At 29.9% G+C, this 13,844-nt stretch overlaps 1 pseudogene; it reads left to right on the forward strand.

Moving 5' to 3' along the window:
* The first annotated feature begins 13,523 nt into the window (after positions 1-13,523).
* Positions 13,524-13,642, forward strand: LOC128032619 (5S ribosomal RNA; annotated as a pseudogene).
* The last annotated feature ends 202 nt before the right edge of the window (positions 13,643-13,844 follow it).

Raw genomic sequence — 13,844 nt, forward strand, 5'->3', positions numbered from 1 at the left:
AAAATGTGTTATCGAGACCTCATTTCCGTAAAGTGAGTCCGTAAATATTAAATAAAGATTTTTAAAAATTATTGTATGGATGATTTGAAATTTGGATAAGAAATTTAGTCAAAATCTAGTTAATTAAGGCTTAAGGACTAAATTGTAAAATTTTAATTGTTATATATTTTAATGAGGAAAAGACTTGGGGACTTACATAGCAATATCAAAGGACTAAAATGGTTAATAAACCATTTTAAAATAGTTGATAGTGATTTTAATGATGATTAGTGATTAAACTAATTAATTTTAGTTAATATTATAGGAAATGATTAATTAAAGGTTAATTTTGATCAAGTAAAGCTTAATTACACATATAAAGAAATGTAGTGGAAGGAGAGATAATAATTCATCTTCTCCAACCGGCCAAATTAGGAAAAACCTAAGAGAAGAAATGTCATTTTTGAATCCTTTCACTTTCGACTTTGATTTCAAGTAAGTCTCTAGCCAGCTTTCTTTGATTTTTATGGAAATTGAATCTGGACAGCTTGATTTAGCTAGCCCATGTAGTAATTTTTAAAACTGTTAAAGTTTTATAAAGTTACCATTATTGAGAATTAGATGAAATTTGTGTGAAATTGTTAGAAATTAAGCTTAGTTTATAAAAAGAGGACTAAATTGTAAAGTTTAATTTGTGTGAAATTGTTTGTTTCGTACATTAGGGACCAAATTAAATAAAATGAAAAATATTTATGAAATGTTGGTAGGAATAGAAAATAGAAGGTCTCTAATGAGTTCTGGTGAAATCGGATTTTAATCAAAAGCCCTTAATGGAAAGATATGCTTGTCCCAATTTTTGGGACTAAATTGAATAAATTGCAAAATATGTGTGACTTTTTAATTGAATGTGATTTGGTATTAAATTTGATATTGTGTTTTTTTGGATTATTATTCGTAGCTAAAGACGACGTAGGGTTGTCAAGAGGGAAATGAAAGGCAAGAGCCGACGATGAGTAACTCAAGTTTTTAGTTTGTATTTCTATGATTTGGATCAATTTGATTATTACATATTCATGAAGTTTAGCATAGTATGATACTGAGGTGAGTTGAAAATGGTTTTTTGAATTGAACTGACATGATTGAGATTAATTATTGAGATAGAGGACTAAATTGAATAAAATAAAAAATAGCATAGCTTAATGATTTATGGTATTTTGTATGAAATTGAGTTGAGATATGTTGTATGACTTGATGAAATGATGAATTGATAATAAAATGAGATTGATAGAATGTGAATTAAGCTATATGGTAAATTTAATAATTGGTTACCCTATTAATTGTTCAGACAGTCGGATATAGTGGGCATGGCACAGGATAGATTGAGTATAGGATTACTTCGACTATATGTCGATGAGCATTGGCCGCATTTTCCTTCGGACATTTCGATGAGTGCAAGGAACAACTTTTATTTCGGTTATACCAATGATCGTTGGGCGTAATATATTTGCTTCGGACGTTCTAATGAGGCATTGAGTGCCAAATTAGTGTGTTGGTTGAGATCTATGTATCCATCTGAGTCCAAGTCATGTTAATAGAGGATATAATTTATGAATTGGCTGAAATTTGAAAATGATTAAATTTCATGAAGTTGAACTACATGTACTTATATACGATAATTAATTATCGATAGCATGTGAAAGGCCAAGCGAACCAGTTAACGAGCATGAGGGCCAATATGGTAAGATAGCAAATGATTTGATTCCGTTTGGTAAGAAAATGTGATATAATCAAATGTTGCAAATTGAATAGTTGTGTGAATTTCATTAGCATTGAAATGTTGTTATAATATAACCATTTGGCTTGACTAATTCTAGTAATGTATAGGTGATTCATATAAAGTATTTGGTATAATTATGATATATGCATATATTGATGTATTGGATGAGATTTTGTATATGATGTAATTGTATTAATTGACCTTAGATATCATATAAATTGTCTGCAATTGATTATATTTTATGTTATATTGATTTGAATCATGGAAATACTACTGAGCTTTATCGCTCAGCGTACGGTTTGTTTCCCATACGTAGGAATTGATACATCTCTAGATCCCGAGCAGTGACTATAGCATCCATCTAGAAATCCCCAACTCATCAATGTTTGTAAAGTCCATTTTTGTTCGTTATACGACATGTACCTAGGTGGAGTCGGTTTCGGTATAAAATGTGAATTTGTGAATATTAGATGTTTAAATGGTAACTTGAGAATGTTTATTGATTTGAATTCTTGTACTAGGAATTGATACTTAATGAAATTTCTCAAAATGTTGCCCTATTACTAATATATATGAATGAATGGGTAAATGTGGTAAATGTTAAGAATGGTCATAAGTGTCAAGTTTTAACATGTATCTTTGAATTCCTAATGCATGAAAGGTAATATATATTAGAAATGAAGTATTGTGAATGGTACAATTGATTTGCAATGGTATGCATATGAAATGGAATTTGTTTTTAGGTGAATCCTATTGGTGTCAAAATGGTATCAAGTAGAAACAGTGTGTAATGTTGTCAGGCGATTGTCGTCACGACGACACCAAGTTTCCATGCCATGACGCAACGCTGAGTTTTGATCGTTGTGATGAGACCTACTTAGCACAATAAAAAACTTATAATATTAAATCTATAAAAACTCATAATCAACCATATTAAAGCTTAAAATCAGATGAAGTATGTGCATGCATGCCATTAAAGTAAAGGTTATGACATTTTTGGCTCAAGGCAAACCAGACATGCTCGAGCTTTAAACCTGGATAAGCTACGCACAAAGAATAATAGCGCATTAAGCATAAAACTTAGTAAAATAATAGTCATTGTACTTGCCTTTTAAATCATAGTTTGAACAACATTTACAAGAGTAATTAAACAAATCAAAATTAGAGCAATGACATACAACTTTTACTTGGGAAAAATGGTAATCATTTCAATTTCAAAATAAACACCCATATCTCATTTACTAGTTCTAGTGAATCATTCATAAATGCAAATTTGAGTAAATTTCAAATTCAGTTTCGTTGGAATAAATTGAAATTTAATTTTGATTGTATATTTTGTATTTATATTATTTGTATTTATAATTATTGATTGATATTTAAAAGAAAGGAAAAGGAAAATAGTAGAAAATGGGAAAAAGGCAATTGATATGGATTTGTTTCCCTCTATGCTTACTTATTTCATGCATTTTTTACATTTATTGTTTTTCACGTTTTGAACAATTGTCTGCTCATCTTAATATATTATTATCTAATAATTTTGCTTGTGTACGTCTGAACTTTGGTGTTATTTTTTAATGTTTGTTGCTAGAATATATGTTTAGATATATTGATAAAAGGAAACATTCATTAGGAGGTTTTGTGATCGGGTTTGATTCATAGTAAAAGTTTATCATGTTTAATGTGTGTACATGCTATATCTCAAAGTTGTAACCAAACTACATTCAAGGTTTACGATTCTATATTTTATTAGTTTTAATATATTAACATGAGTTTAATTTCCTCGAGTGCTACATAAATTGTATTTTATTTTTAAATATATATTTCATTTGGCTTCTTAAATTATCTTTTTGTCCCTAGGATGCCACCGACTTATATGATTTATACAATATATACACATTTATTTTCATGTTTTGAGTTTGTATTAAGCGATGTGTTAATACACGTGTATACTTGCTTTGGAGTTTCATGTGATGCCTTAATAGGTTAGGATGTAAATTTTCATTTTGTTTCATTGTATGCTGACGTGTTTCTCTCGTTGCAGTATATATATGTACTGACTTGTATTGTTCACGTTGACCAAGTTTTTTATTTGGACTTAATTGCCAATAAAAATATTTAAAACACCTTTAAAGGTAAGGCAATGTTCTAATACGATGATAATTTTGTCTATCGTGGAATGTTGTGGGACACTTAATAATAAAAGAAAATCCTTTTTCATGATTGAAACGAGATTTTTCAGAAGTTTTTAATCATAGGATTCTACTGGCCCTTCAATTTTTTGTTTTTTTTTCTTTTAATAATAGATTTGTTTCCTTCGTTATAACTTGATTTTATAACAATAATTTTTTTTTATCAAATTTAAACTTATTTCTTCAAAATTAAGGATAACACATAATTAAATGATACCATTTTTATTAATGGACGTTATGAGGGTGTTAATACCTTCCTCACACGTAATCGTACTCCCGAATTCAATTTTTATTTCGCAGATCAGAAATTATCTTTTTAATAAATTTTAATTTAATTTTTTTTAAAAATTATTAAAGGGATTTTTTAGGTACCCAATCTCACCTAATCAAAAAAACTTAGTGGTGACTCAGTATATTTTAATATCCGTCTAGTAAACCTAAAAAATGTTACGACACTACACGTACTCGAGTTTCCAAAAGACTTCCATAGACTAGTATCATAACATCAATCCATCTATACTCACGTCTCTTAAACCTTCGTCTTTACTCTTGTTCCTATTTTTTCTTAGGTGGCATTATCAAAGTGCTTCTAACGAAGTTTTATCCTATTACGAATCTTATCCATCTATCTAAACTTATCTTATAGAAGAAAGCAAGTGAACTCCCTTCTGACATTCTTCCATAATTCTACACAAGACTCATAGACTTGAAAGATGACTCTTTAAAGTATTTCTTGGTCACTAAAAGCGCATTTAGTACTACTTGTCATTAGTGGTCCTTTAAAATGCCATCCCACTACGGTTACTAATGTATCAAGCTTTATTAGGAAAATATATTTAAATACACTCTTAACCAACTCATTACTAATATACACATCTCAAATCATATCAAATTTACCACCAAATTTATAACAATTTGGTCTCAAGCTTTTAGAAGCTACTTGAGAATCACATCACCTTTGATTCATAATTTGGCATGAAAACTTAGACCTGACTCATGAGCTCAATTTAGTCCTAGAACCGACTAAACATTATCTCTGATACCACTAAATGTAACACCCCTCACCTATTCGAAACAACCAATACAAATGGGAGATGCCACCAATGCATGTATGAGTAATAAATCCTAAATTTCTTTAAGAGTTAAAAGTTGAGAACATTTTTATAAAATAATTAAGATATGTTTTAGAAAAATTGAAAGTTTCAAAAACAATTTAAAATCATTTAAGATTGATTTGGAGTTGATCGGAGGTGGTCAAAACCCAAAACGAGCCCCGAAAGGTCAAAATAACTTAAAATAGTTCAGGGCTATAATAGTGGCGCGACGTTTCGACGAGGGACTTATGACAATGCAACATGACTTACTGAGTAACGAATTCATGATGTTAGGCATCGAATTTAGGAATTGAAAATTCATGGTTGCGACGTGACTCATTAAATACGCTCAAAACACTTCAAATCACTCTAAAACATCTTTAAACACCATTAAACCATAACTCATGGTTCCAAATCATTTAAAAAATTTCTAAATTATGTTTAATCATAATTCATCCTTAAACACCATTAAACCATAACTCATGGTTCCAAATCATTTAAAAAATTTATAAATTATGTTTAATCATAATTCAAAGTCATAAACATGTTCAAACTAATTTATAACTCAAGAACTTGTCTTAATCTTTCAAGGAGATTACAAATAACTCTTGATTTTACAAATCCAAATACTTATAAAACATTAATGATAGTCTAAGTCTCTATGTACATGCCAATGACCTATACATATAACATTTAATAATTAAAGAACAACCTAAAAAACTTGAATGGTGATGCGATGCTCTTGAACAAAGGTTCAAACTTCTCAAACAAAGTCCTTTTACCTATGTGTTTTAAACAACTAATGCGTGAGTTTTAAAAGCTCATTAAGTATCAATGGATAAACCTATTTATCCTATCCTTACTAAGGTTGAGCACTTCTTATGGGTCACTGACTAGTTTTCATTCAACCATGTTTTAATGCTATTCGATGATTTATTTCAATTTACTGAAGTTCAAGGGCTCATCTTATGTGTTGATGGCATGTTAACCAATTCTTTTAAAGAAATTCTTATTTATGACCCCAAGGTAGAGTCCATAGTATCATGACATGCTCTTTAACATTTCCATTTATAGTTTTAATCCTTATGAGAATCATATACATCATTTTCATTTATTTGAACTATAGCATGCTTAAACCACAAAGTCCCTTTAATATTGTTTAAGATAAGTTCACTAGGCCACTCATTTTTTTAGCTCATTATGTGAAATTCTCTTTTACTTACCAATTCATTTACTTTATTTCCATCACTTTAGATTACTAGACATCAACAATCACGTTTAAATTTTATTAACAACATTTAATACATTTTGGTCCATAGTGGACTTTAATAAAATTGACTTTGATACAAGGGACTCCTCCACCACACCAATAGGCACCAAAGTGCAAAATCATATAATAGAGTGAAACATCCCTCCACCATACCAATAGGCTCATAATGACATAAACTACACCACACAAAGATGCATCAAAGTGCGTGACTCGAAGGCAATATAAAGCACACATACATCCAAAACCTCTACCATACCAAAAGGCACCAAATTGCCAAGCTCGAAGGTACTAGAACCTCATATACAATACATGTTATAGACCCTAATTGGCATGCTAACCTTATCCTAACATTTCACTAAGTCTACTAAGGCAGCATTTACAAATATAATTAACATATTTTTATCAAGGCCACTAACACATACATGTACACATATCATATAAGGGCACTTTAAGTGCCTTCACATATTCATGATCAAACCCATACTAATAAAGGCCTTATGAGCATGTCAATTTTCACATGTAGGAACCAATAGTGCTTTACGTTTACATACATGTTTTCACTTTTCTTTAGGCCATATACATATATCCATTTCATATAATAGTTTCATATAGTAGGAAGACATATTTTTTTTACTCTTTAACTTTTACATAACAAATTTATGCTTTTAACAATGTATTGACTAAAACTAGGAAATAAACAATATGTCCCATTTACGGTCATAGTGACATTTATTTACATTTTACATTTTACATTAACAATATAATTTAAACTCATCAAATAACACTTAATGCTACTTCCATGGCTATAACAACCCGAAAGTTGGTAGTGTTAGAAAATACGGTCTCGAGACCTCGTTCCCGTAAATCAAGCCCGTAAATATTTAATAAAAATATTTCTGGAGTTATGTTATAAGTTAATTGAACTTTGGATAAATAAGTTAGTCGAATTAGTGATTAAATAAGGTAAAAGGACTAAATTATAAAAAAAGGTTATCACTGTAGGTTTTAATTAAGAAATGAGTTGAGGACTTAAATTGAAAGAAAAATAAGGATTAAAATGGTAAATATACCATCTTAAAAATGATTGTGGACGGTAGGGATTTTAGTCTATTAAATTGATTAAAATAAAATTTTGTTTTATTAAATTTAATTAAATAAATTAATATTATATGAGTATTATTAGAGAAAGTGGAGGAAGGGATGAAAATATCATCTTCTTCCTAATTTACACAAAACAAAAAAGAAAGAAAAGAAGGCTTAATGTCATTTAGGGTTTTTGGAAGCTTTAGCCTTAAATTCAAGTAAGTCCTTAGCTATTTTCTTGTAATTTTTATGTTTTTGAGATCATGGAAGCTTAATCTAGGTAGCCCATGTACTAATTTGTAAAACTGTTAAAGTTTTATAAAGTTACCATTGTTGATTTCTTGGAAATTAAGGTGTTAAATTGATAGATTTTTAGCATAGAGGTGAAAAAGGACTGAATTGTGAAGCTATTTGATAGTTTCGTACATTAGGGACTAAAGTGAATAAATTTTAAAATTTATTGCAGATATAAGAAATAGGAGATCCCTAATGAATTATAATTAAATCGAATTCCTAGTTGTAGTTTTAAATTGAAAGTTATGCTAGTCTCGGTTTTAGGGACAAAATTGAATAAAATGCAAATTTTGTATAAAATGATGATTGATTGTGAAATTGATTGAATATTGATGGAATTGTATGTTTATGTTAATCCGTAACTATCGTTGACCCGGATTCCTTGAGAGGGAAGGAAAAGCTAAAGCTGTCAGCAAATAGCTTAGAGTCTTTGGTTTGTATTTCTACAATTTGGATTGTTTAAATTGTTGCATAACTGCTGTAACACCCCAAACTTGGCCTAAACGTCATGGTCGAATCTGGCGATGTCACATGGAAAGGGATTTGAAGACAAGATTGTCGAGTTTAAAAACCGTTACAGTAAGTTAGCTTTTATTTAATTCGAAAAAAATAGTTGATTAGCTTTAAAACTTGTCTCTTAGTGGAAGCTTTTGTAACCAATTAATTTAGGGAAAATCGTTTCTATTTATGAAAAACCTTAGTTTTTAGAAAAAAACAGTGTTTTGTGGAGTTGCAGTTTTAAAAAAAAATCCATAAAAAAATAGTATAAAGTCCCAAATTTAAAGCCAACCAGTCCATAGTCCAGAAGATACATCAAAAACCCCAAATAAGTAATAAATTCTAGGCATTAATGGAAAACAGTCTAAAATTTACATGTGGCCACCGTCGAGTCCTCCACTGCACCGACCCGTCAAGTTTAGGGACTACCTGTACAGATTAAACAGAGAAAGGGTGAGTTTTTGCAAACTCAGTGTGTAATCCCCACAGAAAACATGCATACAGATAATCAACAGAATTCAGTTAGATACAGTCTGGGGTCCGTGCCCATCACAGGATCAATTTGGGCCTTAGCCCATTCAGATGCAATCTCAAAAATACATTAGGGCCTTGGCCCATATCAGATACAGAATGCAGATACAGTAAATTAGAATCCTACCCACCAAGCTCTACACACCAGCTCCGTCCAACCGTACACACCATGTGGGGATTAAATCAATCCACCCATCCCTACACACCATGTTGTACCGAAATGCGTCACATAATCAGAAGGTTACAGCTGAGCTACCAGATAACAAGCTTAATTGCCTTTTAGACACTTCCTCTAAATATCATCAACTCACCTCGATGCAATACAACATACAAAATATGTCATGCCATTATGCAATTAATAGTACATACATTCAGATATCATAAGTCATGCTCGGTATAGAAATCAGACAGACAGATCACTCAAAATCCCCCTATTACACAACTCTATCCCGAAATCTAAGCAAAAGAGAATAATACCCTTGCCTGCATAAGGATTCAAACACAAGACTTCCACCATAATAACACACCATTTAACCACTAGACCAGCAAGCCCATTCTGATGTAATTTACCCAACAGTCAAATAAAAGCCTACTAAACAAGAGTAAGGCCTAATTCATTCAAAATACCAAAATTTGCCCAAGAAAAGGCTTGAACTTGGGACCTCCCAAACACTCTCAGAACACATAACCACTAAAGCTGACAGATATTTGTGTCATATTATAACACAACAAGATATTGAGGTGAGTCGGGATTGATCATTTGATTTGTATTGGTATGGAAATTTTGATTTTTGAAATGGACTAAATTGAATAAAAGTGAAATAATGTTAATTGATAAAAATGTGAAATTGAATTGGATTTGGACTGATTCATGCTATTATATGAATGAAATTATTATTTTATTGATGAATTGAATATGGTAAATTTTGAATTGATATAATTGTAAATTAAATGGCTATTACCCTATTAACTGTTCAAGCAGAGTCAGATATAATTGGTATGTCATAGGATAGATCGAGTGCGGGTTAGTACAGGTTACTTTGACTATGGGTCGATGAGTACTGGGCACATTTATACTTCGGTTATACCGATGAGTGCAGGGCATAACTTAATTACTTCGGCACATTCGATGAGGCATTGGGTGCCAAATTGGTAAGTTGGTTGGATCCACATATCCGTTCGAGTCTGAGTCTAGTTAATAAGGACTTAAAATAAAAATGTGAAATGGTATTTGAAATTAACTCTTACTGTGAAATATTATGTGAACTGGATTAAAAACTGAAAGATTAATATATGGTGAATGAATCAATTGACCATATTTGGAATTTGATATGTTAATGTGATTATTCCCAACTTAACCTTTGTTGTGTGGATTGAATCATATGATATAAATGTTTTAATTGATAGCATGATTTGCATACTATAGCTTTACTTGCATTGATCTTTGATTTGTTGAAATACAATTGAGTTTATTACTCAGCATACAGTTTTGTTTTTCATGCACAGGTTAGGTTAATATGAGATCTTGAGTATCAACATCAATATCCAGACGAAATCTCAGACTCAACAAAATGGTGATGTTCTTTTGTTATTTAATTGGCATGTATCTAGTGAAGCCTCTTATATTTTGCTATGTTGTGATGTTTAATTTAGAATGTGGTTAATGGCATATAACTATGTTATGCAAGTTGGTATTTGAAGTGGTATGTCTTTATTTTATGTCAAATATTGAAAGTTGATAAATTAGAAATATGCAAGATTGAAATGGGAATATGGTATGAATGAATTATAATGTTAAGATGATAGAATTGTAAATGATTATTTAGTGAATTAATACATTGAGAAATGGTTGGTTTGGATGTTAGGTACATTTTGAATTGGTTATACAGGTTTTTAAGTGTGCATTTAGGCACCAAATTGAATAGGTTTGATTTGGACATGAAATGGGCACCAAAATGGTGGATTTTGACATTTTTAGCATTGAAGTATCAATACCCTGGTAAAGGTATTGACACTTAGCTCTTTTCAAGTAAATTTTCAAGAAGTAGAATCTCAAAATGGTATCGATATCAGACTAAAGTATCGATACTTTATACTAATAGTAAAGTATCGATACTTTACAAGAGTATCAATACAATTGGTTTTATTCATTTTTTGGCAAAAACATCGATCCTTAAAATGGTACCGATACCAAAGTATCGATACCGGTACTTAAAGATGAGTATCGGTACTATAGTCCTAGTATTAATACGTTTTGATTTTAAATTGATTTTTCCAGAACAACAAATCTAAAAACAGTATTGATACCTATTAAGGGCATCGATAATTGATTAGAAACTTTTAAAACTTTACAATTTGGTCTCATTTCAAGTTCGGATTAGTAATTGAGTCTTCATAAGTTTGATTGAGGCTATGAAATGTTTGTTTAATGTATAATGATTGTAATATGAAGTGTTTGAGTGTCCAAATTATTTTAAATTCAATGTTTTCGACGGTAGTTGTTCCGGGAACAAATGTGATATTCTGTTACTTGGACCCCGTGATCGAGTCGAATATCAGGGTGTTACAATGCCAATCAATATTTCATACCTCATTATTAATCAATTTTTTAATATACATTATTAGTTTATTTTAGTACTTTGTAGTAAATGCTTATTTTATTTCTATTTTCACAACTATCATATTAACACATCAAGCAATGGGGAATTTCATTTACTCATTATTCAATTATTTAAACTCTTATCACATAATTATTACTAAGTTCATAAACTTTTAAAATAGAATAAGGTAGAGTCTAAGGTACTTAACTTTTGGATGCTTTATAATACAAAACTTTACTTCCATAACTCAAACCCCAACTCACAAGCTTCAAACTTCATTAATCAACATTCCCCCATTTCCATACACATAAAAAAATATAAAAAAAAGTTAATATCCATTATTCTGAGCTTTTTCATAACATTTCATAACAAATATCAAGTTAGAGAATGTGGTAAACACCATTTCTTACCTTATTAAAACTTTCTCTCACTAGCTTTATTTTTTCCCTCAAGAATCACAAAAAATCCTTATTAAAAACGATGCATTTGAGGGATGATTCAAGCTCTTGAAATTGTTTTCTAGGTGATTTTGACAAAATCTTAAGGTGGGTGTTGAAATTTTTGAAGAAATTTAAAAGAAAAGGCAAAGAAAATGAGAGGGGAAGATGAAGTTCTCCATGAGGAGTAGCCAGCTCCTCCAAGGCTATTGGGGGTTGGTTCTACACCCTTCCATCCTTAAAAAAAATATCCAAGTGGGCCATGGGCTCAAATCTACATGACAAGGCCAAAACCTTGAAATAATTATAACTCACTCCTTTTAATCATAATCTAATAGCCCAATAATTATCCATATGTCAATATTTTCATCGTAAAATACTTTGTAAATGATAAAATTACCATTTTAATGAAAAAATTACTATTTTTCCCTTTTTGTTTCAAAGTACAATTTCTTTACAACTATAGTCACCTTACCAATCCAAATCTCATACTCCATAACTATCCCTTAATATATATATCTTTAGATAAGGAAAATTACATATTTGCTATTTTTCTTGGCAAAATTGGAAATTTTATAATTTATACAATGTATTTTTTAATTTCTTTCAATTTGGTCTTAAAAGTGATTTTAATACACGAACACACAATCCAATTTATCCTCATCCCAATTAGTCACAAATAGCTCATTTTTCACATTTTGGTCAATCTGTATCATGGTCCTCAAACTTTTCAAAATTTGTGATTTAGTCCTTTTATCACATTTCCTCATCTAAATTTCTTTTCATTAAATCACATCTCAATTATCATATTTGATTCCATAAGATTCCTTTATCCAACTCATTTTTCAAATTTTCTTAGAGATTCTCTATATTCGTTATTGGAATAGTGCCACGTGTCCAGTCGAAAATTTTGGGATGTTATAGCTAGTGGCATGAGGTCAAATATTAACATTTTCAATTTTTATTTATTTTTAATAAAAATAAAAAATTACCGTCGTAATAATATAAATTGTTTAAAATAATAAGGTTATTTTACTAATTTGCTTAACCAAGTTGGTGTTGAGTTGACTTGTGACACTAACTCAATCACACACTTAAGCAATAGATAAAATATAACTTATTTAAAATATGAATGTTATTTAGTAATTTCCTTGATCAAGTTGGTGTCGAGTTGACTCGTGACACCAACTTAGTCACACACTTAAATAATAGTATATGATGTGGGTGAAACAATTTGTGTAATAAAATTGAAATGTATAAAAATACTAAAATAAAGTTTTAGTTGAAGCGATAAAGAAGATATTTTATAAATGTTGGTGGCATAAGTTCAAATCTTAACATTTGAATCATTTTTATTGATTTTTAAATGTAAAAAGGTAAAATACTCTCATAATAATATAACTTATTAAAATTGAATTTGTGTCGAATTCACTCATACCACCAACTCAATCGCATAAATAAATTTTATTTCAATGCCACCCCAAAAAACTGGTCAAATCTTTTTATCTTTTAATTTGGCTTCATAATAGAAGTCAAATATAAACATATTCTTTATATAAATGGAAAATGTGCTTTTAGTTTTATCTTCTCCTCACCCTAAAATTTTATTAATAACAAAAATAACATTAAGTTATTAATAAAAGTAACTTATTAAAATTTGTTAATTTAAATATATATTCCTCATAAAAATAATAAAATTATATGAAAGAATTGATTTCTTTTAAATGTTTAGTATTTTAGCTTGATATAAATGTTTAAACAAAATTGTTAAAGGTGTGATCATACCAGCACTAATGTACTGGATTCCATCAGAACTACATAGTCAAACGTATTTAGGCGAGAGTAGTATTAGGATAGATGACTTTTTGGGAAGTTCTCGTGCTGCATCCTTCTTCTTTTTTAAAAAAAAAGAACTTTATGTATTGACCTAATGGTCAAAGTATTTATCACTCCAAGTATGATATACGTTTGAGTCACACTAATTACATTAATGTTAAGATTTTGTATCCTCTTGTAATTTAAAAAATTGTTCAAAATTAAACAACTCCTATATATGAATTATACTTCAATTTTGTCACCAAAACCTATGGAT

This window comes from Gossypium raimondii, chromosome 1, assembly GCF_025698545.1.
Source record: "Gossypium raimondii isolate GPD5lz chromosome 1, ASM2569854v1, whole genome shotgun sequence".
Taxonomy (NCBI): domain Eukaryota; kingdom Viridiplantae; phylum Streptophyta; class Magnoliopsida; order Malvales; family Malvaceae; genus Gossypium; species Gossypium raimondii.